This window comes from Cinclus cinclus, chromosome Z (genome assembly GCF_963662255.1).
Source record: "Cinclus cinclus chromosome Z, bCinCin1.1, whole genome shotgun sequence".
NCBI classification, from domain to species: Eukaryota; Metazoa; Chordata; class Aves; order Passeriformes; family Cinclidae; genus Cinclus; species Cinclus cinclus.
The window spans coordinates 2,159,093-2,174,585 of NC_085084.1; the positions used below are offsets into that span (position 1 = coordinate 2,159,093).

Below are 15,493 nucleotides of genomic sequence, written 5' to 3' on the forward strand. Positions count from 1 at the left end.
TGTGTTCCAGCTTGGTTGTTTATTAAATTTTATTAAGAAGTATAGAGCATTTAGAAGCACTTTTAGCTACTTCTCAGAAGTGAGCTAAATGGAGGAAGATTTAGTTGCTACAAGGTCTTTTAAAACTAAACAGTTCAACAGAGAATTAACAATTATATTATTTATATTTTTAACCTAATAACTACATTTTTATGACTCTCGGTGTGACACTAACTGACTAACCAGAAACTACTACTTGAAACTCATGAAGAGGGAAGATGAACAGTGAAGGAGACGCTACCGAAAATTTTTCGTTTTGTTTTACACCTATTACTACTCTACTATAAAAACTTCAAATTTAAAACCTCTTGCTATGTGAAAGCACACACTTCACTACACACCAGTGATTCTAACTCCATCACTCAAATTTGGAAGCCTTTTCCAAGGCTTCAGGTCAAAAGCAGTGTTCTCCAGGGGGAGAGTGCCAGAAAGCTCAAAAATCCCAGGTCTTTGGGATCCAACAAATAGGGGCTTATAACTTCTTTCCTGTTGTTTTCGGCCAGGTCAACCACTCATTCACAACCATAGAACCTTGCTTTCTGTTGGACTGAAGTCTTCCAGGTCTTCCACTCCAGAAAGTATTTAAATGAAGGAAAATATTGTAATCGTCTATGCCAATGAGGCAAGTGAAAATAGGTTTTGTTAATTCATGGTGAAAACACAAACTGGAGCTCCTGTGCATCATAGCTGAGCAAGCTGAGGTGTACTGTAAAAGATTAGTTACTCATGGAAAAACAGAATGGGCTGAAAATCGTCAGTTGCAATTGAAGTTCAATAAGAATTTGGACTCCTGGAGGAAAAATCTTAATGTTTTCAAGATGACATCAGTATTTCCAATTTGTATCCTGAAAAAAGATTTCATTTTCAAACGTGATTGCTGTGGTTTCCTTATCAAAGTGAAGAACACTCCAAAACCACAGACTGTATTGTTACAGGAAACAAAGACCAACACTTTCAGTTTGGAGGGAGAACATTTTTCTCCATTTCAGTCAGCAAAACAGTTATTCACAAAGCCAAAATCTTGAATCAGTGATGAAAGATACTGGAAATACCACTGGTTTTATATTTACTGGAAGCACCACATGACACAAAATGATTGGCACAGGTAATTGCAGGAAAAGGGAAAAAATTATCTCATGGTTAAAACAGTGGAAAGAAACCTCAGGTTTCACCCAGACTGCCCTTTGAGGGTTGCTACCTGTGATGCTCCTTCTGTGAACTCCAGGTGTTACAGACAAAGTTGATGAGAATGTGAATCCCCTGCAATAAATGTCAGCTCTGTTAGCTGAACTTTTAAAACTCTCCTTAAAGAAGCAGAATCCTATGAAATTATCAGGCAGCCAGGGTGCCCTGCCTCAGTTTCCTATTCCAGCAGATGCAATTCCATTTCAAGGGGTTGTTACATAATTATTTTTAGATGCACTCAGGAATTTTGCAGAGAGACTTCTAAAAAGATTAACACTGATGAGGCTTGCAAGGAAATCATTCATTCTATTCCACGACCAGGTTTTGAATAGTGTACGATAAATAATGCCTGACTCTGCTGTGATTACAAGGCAAATGGGTTTGGAGCCACAAGTCTGAGATAAATAAGAGGGAAAAGAAGCACTGCCTCATGCAGGTTTGGGGTCTGGACAGGTATTGTCCCAGTCTGCCAGCCAGAATTGCAGAGTGGTCGAAGGGCAGTCTGAGAAATCACTGCCATGATGGAACTGAAAAATCACTGCTCAGGTGGAATGGGGCTGAGTTTTGGGCAGAGAGAAGCTGTCAAGCAGTTCGGAGCAGAGATTTACAGCATCAGTGAAAAGCAGTGCTGTGCTTCTGCACTCTCAGTTTCCACCAGTTTAGAGCTAGAAGTGTGAGTACATCTCTACTGCTTTTTGAACCTAAGCAAAATCTGTGACAATAACATACAAAAGACCACTTTTTAAACAAAACACCCAGTTTTGTTTGATTAAGAAGCACTTCTGTCTGGTTTAAAGTGAGACCATCTCCACCAAGGGCATGGGGAACTAGATGTGTGTCCACACCATGATGACTGAATCCACGCTGATATTTTATCAAATACCTGTCCATATTTTCAAGTCTTTTGTCTTCTGCCAAAACTTAATCAACTTCCATCCAGGAAATTTTTTTTTTTTTCTTAAATCACCAAATTGACAAAAAAAAATTTCACTTTACCTGAGGAACAGGTACACACATGCTCACATTTGAGGGGAAGGGAAAACAAAAATACCTGGTTGCATCTTTAAGCACTGTGCACAAGCACTATCTTCTGTTCTTATATTCTTACATTCAAAACAATTCTGCACTGCTACTGAGATCAGTGCATAATGAGTATAATAATAAATGCTGAAGAGTCACCTGCTACTGAATGAGGAGATGCTCTGCTGAGTGAAAAAACATCCAACCCCTGACTTGTGGCATAACAAAAAATATCCATTCCTAAGACAGAAAACAGCATGGAATCATTTATTACATCGCAAGCCAAAGATAAGCTAAGTAAAGGCCATTCAGACAACATTCATTTTGTGTTTACTTCCTCCGTAGTGCTTGCCTAAATCTGAAAATTTAATATTCCATTGTTTTTAAGATATTTTGAAGCTGAATGGGAAAGAGGCATCGACTCAGACTTTGCCAAAATATATAAAAATTGAAGAACACTCACAGCAGAAAACACTTTTCTTGCAGAGTCAGAACAAGTTAAAATGTTTCCTCAATTACTAAATTTGGTGGGTTTTTTGTAAGTTTTAACTCTAGACTAATATTTAAAAACCATTAAAATAACCTCTAAAATTTACAATTATTGCATGGCTCACTGGGAATGAAGCACTCAACTGAGAACACATTTCTGAAGGGAAGCAAATTGAAGTGGAGAGCAGGAATGGCCCAATGCTCCATGGTTTTCAACATCCTTCAAGGTGGCATCATCTAACTAATTAAACTGATTACATTTGAGAACTTCAAAAGCCTACAGATAAATTCCTAATCTTGAGCTGTTTTAAAAACCTTGATTATTAATCTGCTAATTGTATGAAGGCATTTGCTCTTAACTTCTGCAGCTCAGGAAGAAAAAAGTAAAACAACCTTTGTCTACAGCTCAAAGCCTTTTAAAATAATACTGTGAATTTTTAGACACTGATTCGCACTGCAGGTACAGATATTAAGTAATTGCATTTTTTATCAGAAGGAATATTTAAAGTTAAAACAAGAATAGTTAAAACTACCTTCAGACATCCAAGCACCACTGTTATTTTTTGTTTGTTTGTTTTTTTGTTTGGTTTTTTTTTTTTTTTTTTTCAGTTTCCATTCCAGTATTATTGGAAATATCATTCATCATGAGACCTGTGTAGGAAGGGATCCATCCCCAGGCTGGCCACATTGCTCTTCACTGTTAAGAGAGAGCATTTTAAGCTTTGTTTTTAAAGTTTCATGTTATTATTCCTATTTATGACAAATAAAAAAGAAGCACCACAAGGAGCTTTATCTGAGTTAAACAGAAGTGACCATGAGCAGGAGCAGGGGGAAGAGGAAGAGGAGGAGGAATAAAGTACCAAGAAGGAGACAGCAGGAGTAAATGATGGTTGTGCACTGCTCGCAGCTGAAATTTTCCTTTACATTCCACTCCATATGTGAGAGGCAGCTCGGGCCCAGCTCTCCCAGCTCCTGATCTTTGAAGGGGTTTTTACCTTACTGCACAATTTCCCTGCGAGTTTCAAAGGCAGAAATTCCACCCACGCTGACCTGCCACATCGCCCTGCTCACAAGGAGGATTCCCCCTTGGTTCTCCTGCCTCAAACCAGACAGGGGGAAAGAGAGTTTTGTTGCTTTCCCTTTTTTTTTGTGTGTGGTTTGGTTTTGTTTTGTTTTGATGTGTTTTTTTTTGTTTGTTTGTTTTGTTTCAGAGTATACCACAGAGAGCTGTGCCCTCTCTTCCCACACAGTTCATCTCCACCTTCCACCCCTCTCTTCCCCCAGGGCTGACCTGCTAATAAACCTGTACATTAGCCTTATGTTCCTCCTGGGTGTAGCCCTCCTTCCTGAAGAATGGAGGGAATTGACATTTTCATCATTATACAGACTCAAGCTGCCTCTTCCAGGAAAGTTTCTAAGTAAAAAGGAGAGGGGTGCATGTACAGAATTGCTTCAAACTTCTGTGCAGTGTCCCCTGCCCACACAAACATGGATCTACAGCTCCTTTTTTCCCTCCCAGGCATAAATAGCACCTTTCCTTGGTATAGTTGGCCAGGCACTCCCACACCTCTCTGATTTCCAAGAACTGTTTTCATCTGCTTTCCTAAACAAAAATATCTGCGCATTTTAGTTGAATTTATTTTTAAAATGTGCTTCAGTTCACTGAGTAGAATATTAGGAAATTCAGAATAGTTACCTCCTTAAGAGGAGAAAATAGCTGGCTCTAGAAAAATTATTCTACATCGTGTCCCATTCCATGCCAAAATATACAGCCCAATTATCCATCATCAGTTATCAGCCATCCCACTCTATAAATATGCTAAATACCAGTAACAGTTTAAAATCTGTTCTTGCAATCAAAATACATAACTAGAAAAGTTTTCACTGAAGTATTTAAATATTTTAAGAGCACTTTCTTGACAAGCCAAATGTGATTTACAGTGGGGACACAGAAGAACACACACTATGAGCATGTTAAAAATAGGGGGAAGAAAAGCTAGAAAAGATATTCACATTTGTTACTCACAAAATGACATCTGAAATGCTACAGTTATTTAAAGGGAGGAAGATATGCTGCTGATATCTGAGTGAAGGAACTGAGACCCAGTGCAAGCTCCAAATAAATATTATGTCTAGTTACCACCTCTCTGTTGAAAGTCTGTGAGGTGCCAGTCAAGGGTTGCACAAGAAATTCTTAATATCCTCTCTTGATTTTTATTAAAATGACCAGAAACAGATTTTATCAACCTGCCAGTCTTTTCAGAGCTAAATCAAAAGGCTCCTTCTGACATCAAGCCTTGGAACCATCTGTGATGGAGAACAGTGCCTGCCACACGATTTAAAGTTTAAAAATTGTTTAAGGTTTAAAACCTCATTAAGAATTAATGTGTGTTCAGCAGGAAGACAATCCTACACACTGAGAAATTGTACGGGCCAGATGATTAAGCTGAACAGCCAGTGGAATAAATGTGTTCTCTTCCATCAGGTAGAACTCCTGAGCTGAAGTTTCCAAGTTAATTGTTCTCTTGCTTTTAAATCACAGTTTTCACTGAGGAATTAATACATAACAGGTCAGGAGAGGCTAGAGAGGCTCCAGTGGGTAGGTAGGTGAGAGAATTAGGGAACATCACAACTTCTGAAGCAGCTGAATGTGCAGGAGAGAACAGAAACAGAGTAGAGAAGGAAAGAGGGTGTCCTGCATGTGGAAACGGGAGAAACAGCACCTTTTACTATCTGCTCTGCAGTTATCCAGCATTAACAACCCACAGATAAAAGCTCCAAGAGAGCTGGAGAGGGACTCTGGGCAAGAAACGGAGGGACAGGACCCAGGGAATGGCTCCCAGGGCCAGAGGGCAGGGCTGGATGGGATCTTGGGAATTAGGAATTGTTCCCTGGCAGGGTGGGCAGGGCTGGCACAGGGTGGAATTCCCAGAGCAGCTGTGGCTGCCCCTGGATCCCTGGCAGTGCCCAAGGCCAGGTTGGACACTGGGGCTGGAGCACTGGGACAGTGGGAGGTGTCCCTGACATGGAATGGGGTGGGAATGGATTGGATTTGGGGTCCTTTCCATCCCAAACCATTCTGAGATGCTTTATGCTCAGCAACCCCACAACAATCATCTCAGCAACTCAATCTGTTAAGTGAGTGGGGCTCTGCAACACAGTTCCTACAGAAAAAAAATAGCCAACAAAAACAAACCAAAAAAACACCCCACAAAGAAAAAAAAAACCAAAACAGCAACAAAAAAAAAAAAAAAAAAAAACCAAAAAAACAAAACAAAAAAAAACCAGGAATCAAACAAAAAAGCCTGCTACCCAGGGGAAAAAAAAAAAAGTATATTAAAAAAAAGGTACACTCAAGCACAGTCCAGCAAATGTTGAGTGCAAATTATAGAAGTCTTGTTTTCATGCACTCCAATTCCTGAATCTGTCCCGACTACATGTTCAAACAGTTGAAGGGGAAAAAAATGCTGAAAATTTACATCCAAAAGTGAAAGCCACAGACACAGCTTCACTGCTGTCCTACCCTTTCTAAGGTAAATTATTTCTTTTTGCTGTTTATAAAAGGCATGGAGGGAGGCAGAGTCTGTACTACTGCAACAGAGAGCACAGAGTACCCTGGAAATATTTTTACCTTTCGAAAACTCTGTCTTTGGAAATACCAAAATTCACACACAAACCATAAATAAGACCATGCAAAAATATGTTTTGCACCCAGAGGCTCCTTGGGTCCAAAAACCCCTGTTTTCCCTACATTAAATATAATTTATCAATAAGAAATGCTGTGGTCTCTGTTACGGCTTTATTTCTGCTATTATGCATTCCTTAAATATTAGTATATGGTGCATTCTAAGGAACTGGCCAGTCTGTTCTCCACACTGTTTATGCAGTTTGAGTGTATTAAACCACGTGGAACATTGCATTTTACTTCCACATATATAAACCCCATGATTTAGAAGTGCTCCAGAAGCTGCCAAATGCCAGTCCTCTGTAGTTCAAGAAGAAAACAAAACAAAACAAAACAAAAAAAAACCAAAAACAAACAAAAAAACATTTGTTGAAGTTCAGGAATCCACACAAATGCTAAAACAAATGTGGGATTTTTAGAAAAAAAATGTGCTACACTGATTACTTTATGGTTATTTTTCTGTTTATTTATCATTTTATGATAAATCATTTGTAATTTTTAACATTTCGTCATCATTATAATTTTTTTTGTTTATCATTATCATTCTCAGCTGTTAAAAAATAGTATTCCAGTTGAAAGCCATTAGATTCTAATCTAAATATCATTTCCAAATCTATTATGAAACACTATCACCACTATTGGTTTGTTGTGGACTTTTTGTAGCCATGAAGAAATAAGAGGTGCAAGAGATTTTTTTTTTTCCCCCCCAATACATTACGGCAAGCACTGAAAGCAGTAAATGTTCTCTGACATCTGAAAGCCTTCCTAACACATCACTGAACTCAGCAAGACCCTTTATAGCGTGAGGAGTGTGCTCAGGATTAGGTTTAAAGTGGGGACTCATTCTCCAGAGCTCTTTAGCACTTTTTGTGGCTTTTTTTTGTCAGCCATACTCCATGGGCATTTGAATTGTCTGTTTGCTTGCTGGCATAACCCATGGCTGGATCAGGGAGACAAGGAACAGAAAAAATGCCATCAAAATAGAGGGGGGGGGGGGGGGAAAAACCAGCCTGACGTGAACTTTTACAATGTTTTGTGATGATATCATAAAGGACTAGGCATGGAAGAAAAAGATTAATCAAGTGAGAGAAATTATCCTAATGAGTGACGGAAAATGCTATGTAGACTCTGGTTGACATAATACCTAAGCTAAATAAGTGCCTTTTAAGAGGACAGAGCTTTTGAGAGAATACAGTTAGGTCTTACAATTTATCACTGCCCCATAATGAATGATTTAACTGAGGGTGGGCGAGTATCTGCCACTTCCCCTGTGTAGTTCTTCAAGCTGAAGCCTTTAGTTGTGCTTACAGCCACCATCTGCCCAGATTTCTCTACTCTTTCACTTGGAGAAGGAGCACTGTTGTTCTACTCCCTCCTCCCCACCCATGGCCTTCCTTCACTGGACAACAAATTAACAGACAGAGCTAAAAGCAAAACCAAGCTGAAGGCCAGAGAGACATCCCATTGTATCACTGTCTGAACACCCCTTCGAAAACACCTCCAAGGAAACCTTTCACTGTGGTAACAGAGTTTGTGTTGGCGCCATTCCCCACCGAAATGCGGATGACAATAGCATTTATGAGCACATCTGCACTGCTCTTTTAGGTTGGTTTTTTGTTTGTTTTTTTGGTTTGTTTTGGTTTTTGGTTTGTTTTTTTTTTTGTGGGGTTTTTTTTTTTGTTTTTTTTTTTTTCCTACCAGCTCTCAGGCTGTGTCCATAATTGCAGTGGACACCTGGAGGGACAGCCATATGTCACCAATGCTTTCTCTCCCAGACTCATCAGAACCCTCAGCTTTGCCCCTCACATCCCAGCTATCACAGGCATGCCGACACCCATGACAACAGACATCCTGCCTGTACCTCCCAGACTAATTAGAAGTGTCACTTTCCTGGTCTCAGACACTCTGCAGTGAAATTCTAATGAGTCTAATGCGTGCCTGAAACCATCATCTTTTTGCAGCAGACCCCAAAATACATCATTACCATAACAGGTCAGCTCCATCCTTGTTCTCCAGATGATTTAATTGCAGCTGCTGCTCTTTGTGCAAGATGCTGGAGGACTTGTATTCACCAGCTCCAGTGTTAGCAGGGCCTCCTGTCAGCATCATTAGCACAGGAAATGCAAAGTGAATCCGTGGATAATGAGTGTGCTGGAAAGAGTGGCTCCAGCAAAGAGCCACTTGCTGCTGATCCACACCATTAAAAGGTTTTTTATCATTTCCATTATCAACCTTGCTGTTGATACGAAGCAGAGGAATAACAGGATGGACTCAGGGAGCACAGTAATACAGATGGGACAGCGTTTAGAAGAGCAATGGGCCACTTCTCAGCGTGGAGGTATTTATATCTCTCTCTGAGTTATGGACCCTAAATCTAAAGACTAAATATCTAATTGATCATAGGATCTGTACTGGTTTTACCCCTGGAAAAGGCAGGTGGCACCCTAAGGATGAAGTACTTCTGATAGAGATGACAAAAACTTCTGATTCTGGAAGATCTCATTGAGTTCCTGGATTATATATAGTCATGGCCACTGATTAAAAGTGAATTTAGGCATACACAGAGGGCTAAACATCTTCCCACAAACATGGAATCCTGAATAAATAGATGAAGCAACAACACATTCTGATGAATTTCAACCACTTTTCTTTCCTGATGCTTTCCCTCTATGTTTATAGCATCAGTACTGACATGAGCACTCCGGCATGTAAATTATTCGTACTTAGCAGTCTGAAAATTGGAAGTGGCTTTTGCATATTCTTTCAATGATTACTAATACCCAGCTCAGGAGCTACTGGATTACTGCTCAGTACACACTTTAACCAAGTCAGGTGAAGTCAGCTAATACATTTCTCTCATGTTTATGTGAAACACGCTAGCAAAAGGGGCAGATCTATAATCATTGTTTGATTCCGAGCTTGGAAAGTCTGATTTGGAACAAAATACCCTAAACTTGCATTTGCTGTGCATTCAAAATTATGTCACAGTGGTTTAGACAATACAGCCTGACACCTGGAGTTATATGAGCAAAAAGCCTCAACTTCTGCTGCTAAGCAGTCTTAATGATGTTGACTTTACAAAAAAACCCACCCAAAACCAGCAAACCACCAAATAATAACAACAATAAGAAAAAAAAATATATATATGAGCCATGTAATGAGAAATTATCCAGAGCAAATCCTACAGTCCCTATTTGACATCACAGAAAACTCAGGAGTTACTCTGCTCAAGGTGTCTGCACCTCATCTATGCCATATTCAACTTAATTAAATACATGTGTTTGTTGCACCTTCTCAGTCATCTCTGAGCCAGTTGATTTTGATCAAGGGTACACATTTTTTTTTTTCTCTGACTCATAAGCAGCCCATCTGGGTAAGGACAGGAGACCTGATTGTTACCTCTCCATCTGTAAAGGAGTAGAGAAAAGGGGTGTGTGTTAAACTTGCAGTCGTGGCTTTCAGGAACCTGGTGATGGCAAAGCAAACTTGAATCAAGGCATTCTGTAATTTTGCTGAAACTGTAGCTCTCAGAGTGATCCCACTCTGTCCAAACAGAATGGCAGAATGCACAGAAAGGACCTTTAAAAGAAATTTGTCACAAGGCTATCATTGGATGAAGTGGTCAAATGCAGACATTTCCATGACCTCCCTCCATATGCACACAAAAAGCCCATAAAATAGATAAAACTATCCTGCCAAGCTGTTTTCCACTACCTGGAATGCTATACATAAACTAGAATAATGCTTTGAGGGTTTTTTCACTTTCAAAAAAAACTTATTAACTTGCACTTAAGAATTACTTAGCACTTCTAAAATAAAATTCACTTAGAAATTTCCATCATTAAATAAAAATAAAAAAAATCCCAAGAAGCCCCACACAGTTGAAAGTGGAAAATTTTACTGAGAATTTACTTTATTCACTTCAAATACTCCCACATGAGACTAAACTGTGTGAGAAGCACAGCCAGGCTATTAAATTCCTCAGTATTTTCTTGACATCTCAACCCCCAGGTGACTGAGACTATCAGTTTATGGAAAGGGCAGGAACAAGACAGTGAATTCAGAAGGACACAAATCATTGCTGCACTACAAAGAAACAAACAATTCAAAACAGAATTTATCAGATTAAGTAGTTTCCCTTTTTTTCTAAACAAAGAAACCAATCTGCAAGAGGTGTGAAGTTTACTATTTTTTGTTCTAAACACGGAAAAAAACCTAGCAAGACCCTCTAGGAATTAACAGCATTCTGATAACATGACAAGCATCTCTGATTTTACACAGGTAAGACAGCCTGGTGATCTTTTTTATGACAGTCCCTCCTGCATGCTGATTCATGGCTTATAAGCACTTGGCAAAGGGCAGCTTTCAAATTTCCTCCCAGGATCCCATTCCAGCTCCTTCTGTCCCAGTGAACACCCTTCACATCCCACTCACTAAACCAAGCGAATGTGTGTGCTTGTGTGATATGAAGGGGAAGGAACCAGGGAGGAAAAAAAGGGAGAAAAGGGGACAAAAAAGCATAAAAGTATAAAATCCTGGCAGTGGTCTGTACCTTCTGGCACAGCCCTGAGCTAAGAGTAAAACTGGGATGGTTTTTGGAGATGACACAGACCTGTGTGAGGGTTTTTCTCTCTGCACCCCACACCAGGGATGTGCAGCTTGCCTTTGGCACTGCAGTGCTGAGCACCATCCACCACTGCTGGACCAGACAACACAGAGGGGGTAAATGTGTCCAGCCTCTTTGTGCTGGGCTGGGCCAAAACTGGGTTTTCTTCCTCAATTTCTGTAGTGCACAGTCTTATCCATTCTTGTGCGTGTGTATATATATGCATGCATCCCCTGTTGGTTTGTTTTATTTTCTAAAAACACAACAAACTCAAGAAATCTGAATGCCTCAAGGACTCCCATGACACATCAGCTCCTAATTTTAGGAAAGGGCCTGCTCCACAAAGACCATTTGCAGCAGCCTTCCATACCCCTGGCTAATTAATAAGCATGCTGCACACAAATCAAAGAGCATGCTCAACAAAATCAAATATTTCTCCAGGTGTTATTAGTTAACACTAGTAATTATGTTTAGTTACAAGACAGAAAATGCTAGTTATACTTCCCAGGTTGTTTTCTTGTTACCATCAGGCGATTTTACTAAAGCAGACCCAGAACTATTTACAGCAGGTCTGTGCTGCCCAGAGTTTCTCAGGTAAGTCTGACAGCTGAGAAGAAGATGGGGATTGCATGATGCAGCAGAATTACCAGGAGCAAGGCATGCAACTTGCATAAGCAGACCCAAGAGTTTTATGGCTTTGAAAATGAGAACTCCAAGCTACCAGTCCACAAAAGATCTGCAAAGTGTATGCACTCACTCCCCAAAAAGACCCCAGGGAGCCACAGCATGGTTTGTACATCTATTGCTCTGGGTATAATGAGCTGTCCAAATGGCTTACTAGTCGTGAAGTAGATCTTCATCATGACAAATGCTTTGTGAGTACAAAACAAGAGGTATTCCCAAATGCAGACGCCTGGAGTCCCTGGATAAGGTTCTCGTCCAGGATAGGGACATTTCATCAATTTCCCAGGTTTGAGTGCTTCAGTTTGAATGTGGAATGTCCCAGTAAGATAACCAGTATTTCATTAGAGTCCTGCTCTTTATAAACAGTCACACCTCACAACTGAAACATCCTCAGCCTTCCTAAAAATCTCTTAAGACCTGCATGACCTTGAGCCCAACCTTCTGCTGTTAACAAACAAGGAGAAAGTGTCCACTGCATTATAGGGAAGTGCTGCAGGAGGTCTTATGAACAGACCTATCAAATTTATTTATAGACTCATTTGCTGGTGTCGGGTTTTCCTCTTAAAAGATTTAGTTTCGCCCTCAAATATATGTTTTTAATACACCGTTGCGATTTTTTTTACTGGTTAAAGTGAAAAAATAACCCCAAACCCAGCTTATGTATTTTGAGGACTACATTTACTTAGAAGGCATTTGACTTACTCTTTAAATACCTCAAATGATATCATTATTGTCTGTACTATTAAGCCCTTTTACCCCTTTGACTTCTCTGTCCTAGTCTATCATTTTGATGATTCTGCTGTCCTTAGGTTTTCCTGCTGGAACAGCTCTCAACTGAAATACTGCCAGATGATTTAAATCCTCTTGTGGCAACACTAGTGAAAGAAAAACACATTATTCCCATTTCAGATAGCCACATCTGAATATTCTCTGCTGAATACAGAGGACTGTCAGGTCAAATAAGCTGCTCCTGAAGTGCAGCCAAAAATTCAGTTTCCATCTGAAAACTCAACAGAGGGAATACAGGAATGACGGGGTGTTTGTTCATTAGTCTGAGAGGGAATTTATCTGTTTACCTTTAGGATTGAATACACTCAGATACTAATAATTTTCAATAGGTTTGCAATACTTGATATATATTTGAATTTGAAACCTCCATAACCATTAAGACCTTGGTGAGAGACAATGACATTTTTGATTAGGCACTGTATTCAGGAAACATCCCAATTCTTATGGCACATCCAATATAAATTCTCGATTTTTCTCTGCTCTCTGCTTTTTATGAAGAGCAACAGTTTCACCCTTCGTAAGAAAACACTTACTATATATATTTATTCATTTCCTCCTAGAGATAGTTATGGGAGTCTGAAAATTCATTTACTCCAAGAAATTCTTCTATTATATTACTCAGTCATTTTAATTGCAAATTTTAAGCTGATCCACTATATACATCTAATTATCTTTAAATGAAAAATGCTGGTAATTCTAGTGCTGAAAATTACTATTTCTGTTTAATGGAAGCCTGTAATCAGTATGATTTACTTTTTTTACTCCTAAAAACTTCAGTAGCTATGAAGTGAAGAAAAGAAATGGGAAATGGCTTAAAAATAACTCTATCACAGCTGAAATCAATGGAGTGTATTTAAAACCTCTGATTTTGAAGGACAAATATTTGAGAGCTGCAGGTCTTTGTGATCAAGAAACAGTGCCTTCAGGTATTAATCTTGGAACTATCCCATGTGTCTATACCAATTTGGTGGGTTTTACTTGGATTTACTGACTCTGGTGACTTGGGCAGGGAGGAACACCACCAGAATATCAAAAAGAAACAGGAGAAAGCATCGTGGAATCTTTACCACAGTAGCATCAAGGAACTCAAAAAATACAAATGACCTCAAAGAGAAGTTGCTCCATCTTTCTCCACAGAGTAGCCACATAATTTGCCTGAAACATGATTTTAAAAAATTAAAACAAGAAGTTTTTTGTTGTTGTTGTTGCTTTTTTGGTTTTTATTGTTTTTCGTAATTTACTATTTTTAATAAGTTTATTATTATTTAAAAATACAGAAGTTTAATGTAAAGCCACATCTTTATTGCTAAATCAAAATTCACACTTGCAGGAATGACATAGAAAAATTCATCCTTAACCCTTGAATTGCAGCATCTTCAGTTTTAGCCTTATGGGAAGAAATAAGAAGCAGACATACAGAAATCCATATGAAAAGCACAGGCAATGCAGCCCTGGCAGGAAACTCTCCAGGCAGGCTGATTCTAGTAAATATTACCTTCAGGTGCCTAAAACATTGCTCACACAGTAAGAGTTTACAGTATGAACACACTCAAAAGCATCTTGGCTTTATTCTACAAATTCTTGATGATCTACAGCTATTTAACCTATTTCCAGACTCCTCTCTTAAGGTTACATGGAATTATTTTAGCATAGTGAGTGTTTTTGTGGGTTCGTTTGTTTTGTTTTCTTTTTTTTTTTTTTTTTGGGTGGGGGCTGTTTGGTTTTTAGTTTGGGGGTGAGTTTTAGGGTGGGTTTTGTGTGTGTGTACTGTATTTTTGGTTTGTTTTTTTTTTCCTTTTGGGGTTTCTGTTTCTCTATTGGTTTGGTTCAGGGTTTGTTTGTTTGTTTGTTCATTTTTTGTTTGTTTGTTTTTTTGGTTGTTTTGTTACCCAAGTAAATGAATGCTCATGAATTGTCCTGCACAAATATATAGAGGAAGCAAACACTTGCAAAAGAAATTACCTTCCTGCGTGCACCCAAATTTGGCATAGCTCATGTCTGTAGAGGAAAGCAGAGGAAAGGAGCAGCAGGTGCTTTAAGGTGCTGCTCTCTCTCAGAAACCTGGGGCACGACTCTCAGCTGGTGGAGGACAGAGATACTCCAAAATTCTGGCTCCCAACCAGAAGCAAGCAAGGCTGCTTTTAAAAACAGCAATTGCTGACAGCAAGGTATGGAAACAAAAGCATAAATAACCTTAAGTTACTTTTACTTCTCTGGCTCATTTCCTCTGAGACTCTGCTATCTCTATTTCCACAAATATGTTCTGCCATTTTATTTTTTCCTGCAGGAAACTACAACTGTTAACTGGTTCAAGATCTGTCTTCCATTCTGTGGTTACTCTGAGTAAACAGTGTCCACTTAAGGTCTTTTTACAGTCTGAGATGCAAAAAAGTTAAGGAGGACAAAAAGACTATGTTAAATCACCTTTTGTCAAAAATCCAGGTAAAAAGTTACAGGTATTTAAATATCGTTTACTTTTAGCTAGAGTTCAAGAAAAGGCATTTTTTATCTGAAAGACGAAATAGAAATTAATTTCAACTGTTACAAGAATTGAGCAAATTAATGTGTAATTTTTTGAACGCTACCCCTCCTGAGTTTGTGCAGACAATACAACATAAGGAGACACTCTCTCAAAGTTTGATTATTTAAAAGCCTTAATAGATGCAGCTTTTCAAAAACTGTTTAAGCACAAGGCACTAAAATATCCTGAAAAGGGGAGCTAGAGAATAAAAGGGACAGCTCCTCATCTTCCTCTGGCAACAAAGACTCTGCAAATAGAACACAAGTGGAAGTCAGGCTCCCACATCAAATTAACTCACAAACCTTGTTTCCCACTGGACAATTCTGACTCTGACACGTACAAAATTGATTAGAGATCTATTTTCACAAAAATTCTCCTATATGATCTCAACAGCCAGTAAGTAAGTACTTCAGTTCTTTCATGTTCCAAAGGACCTGTGCTCTTTTCTTTGGTTTTGTTTGGGGTTTTTTTGTGG

General features: G+C 39.0%; 1 protein-coding gene across 1 annotated transcript in view; it reads right to left on the bottom strand.

The window, feature by feature from the left end:
- The window catches only part of EDIL3 (EGF like repeats and discoidin domains 3), a 229,900-nt gene that overhangs the window by 193,555 nt on the left and 20,852 nt on the right, over positions 1–15,493 (bottom strand). The gene's annotated exons all lie outside the window — the stretch shown is intronic.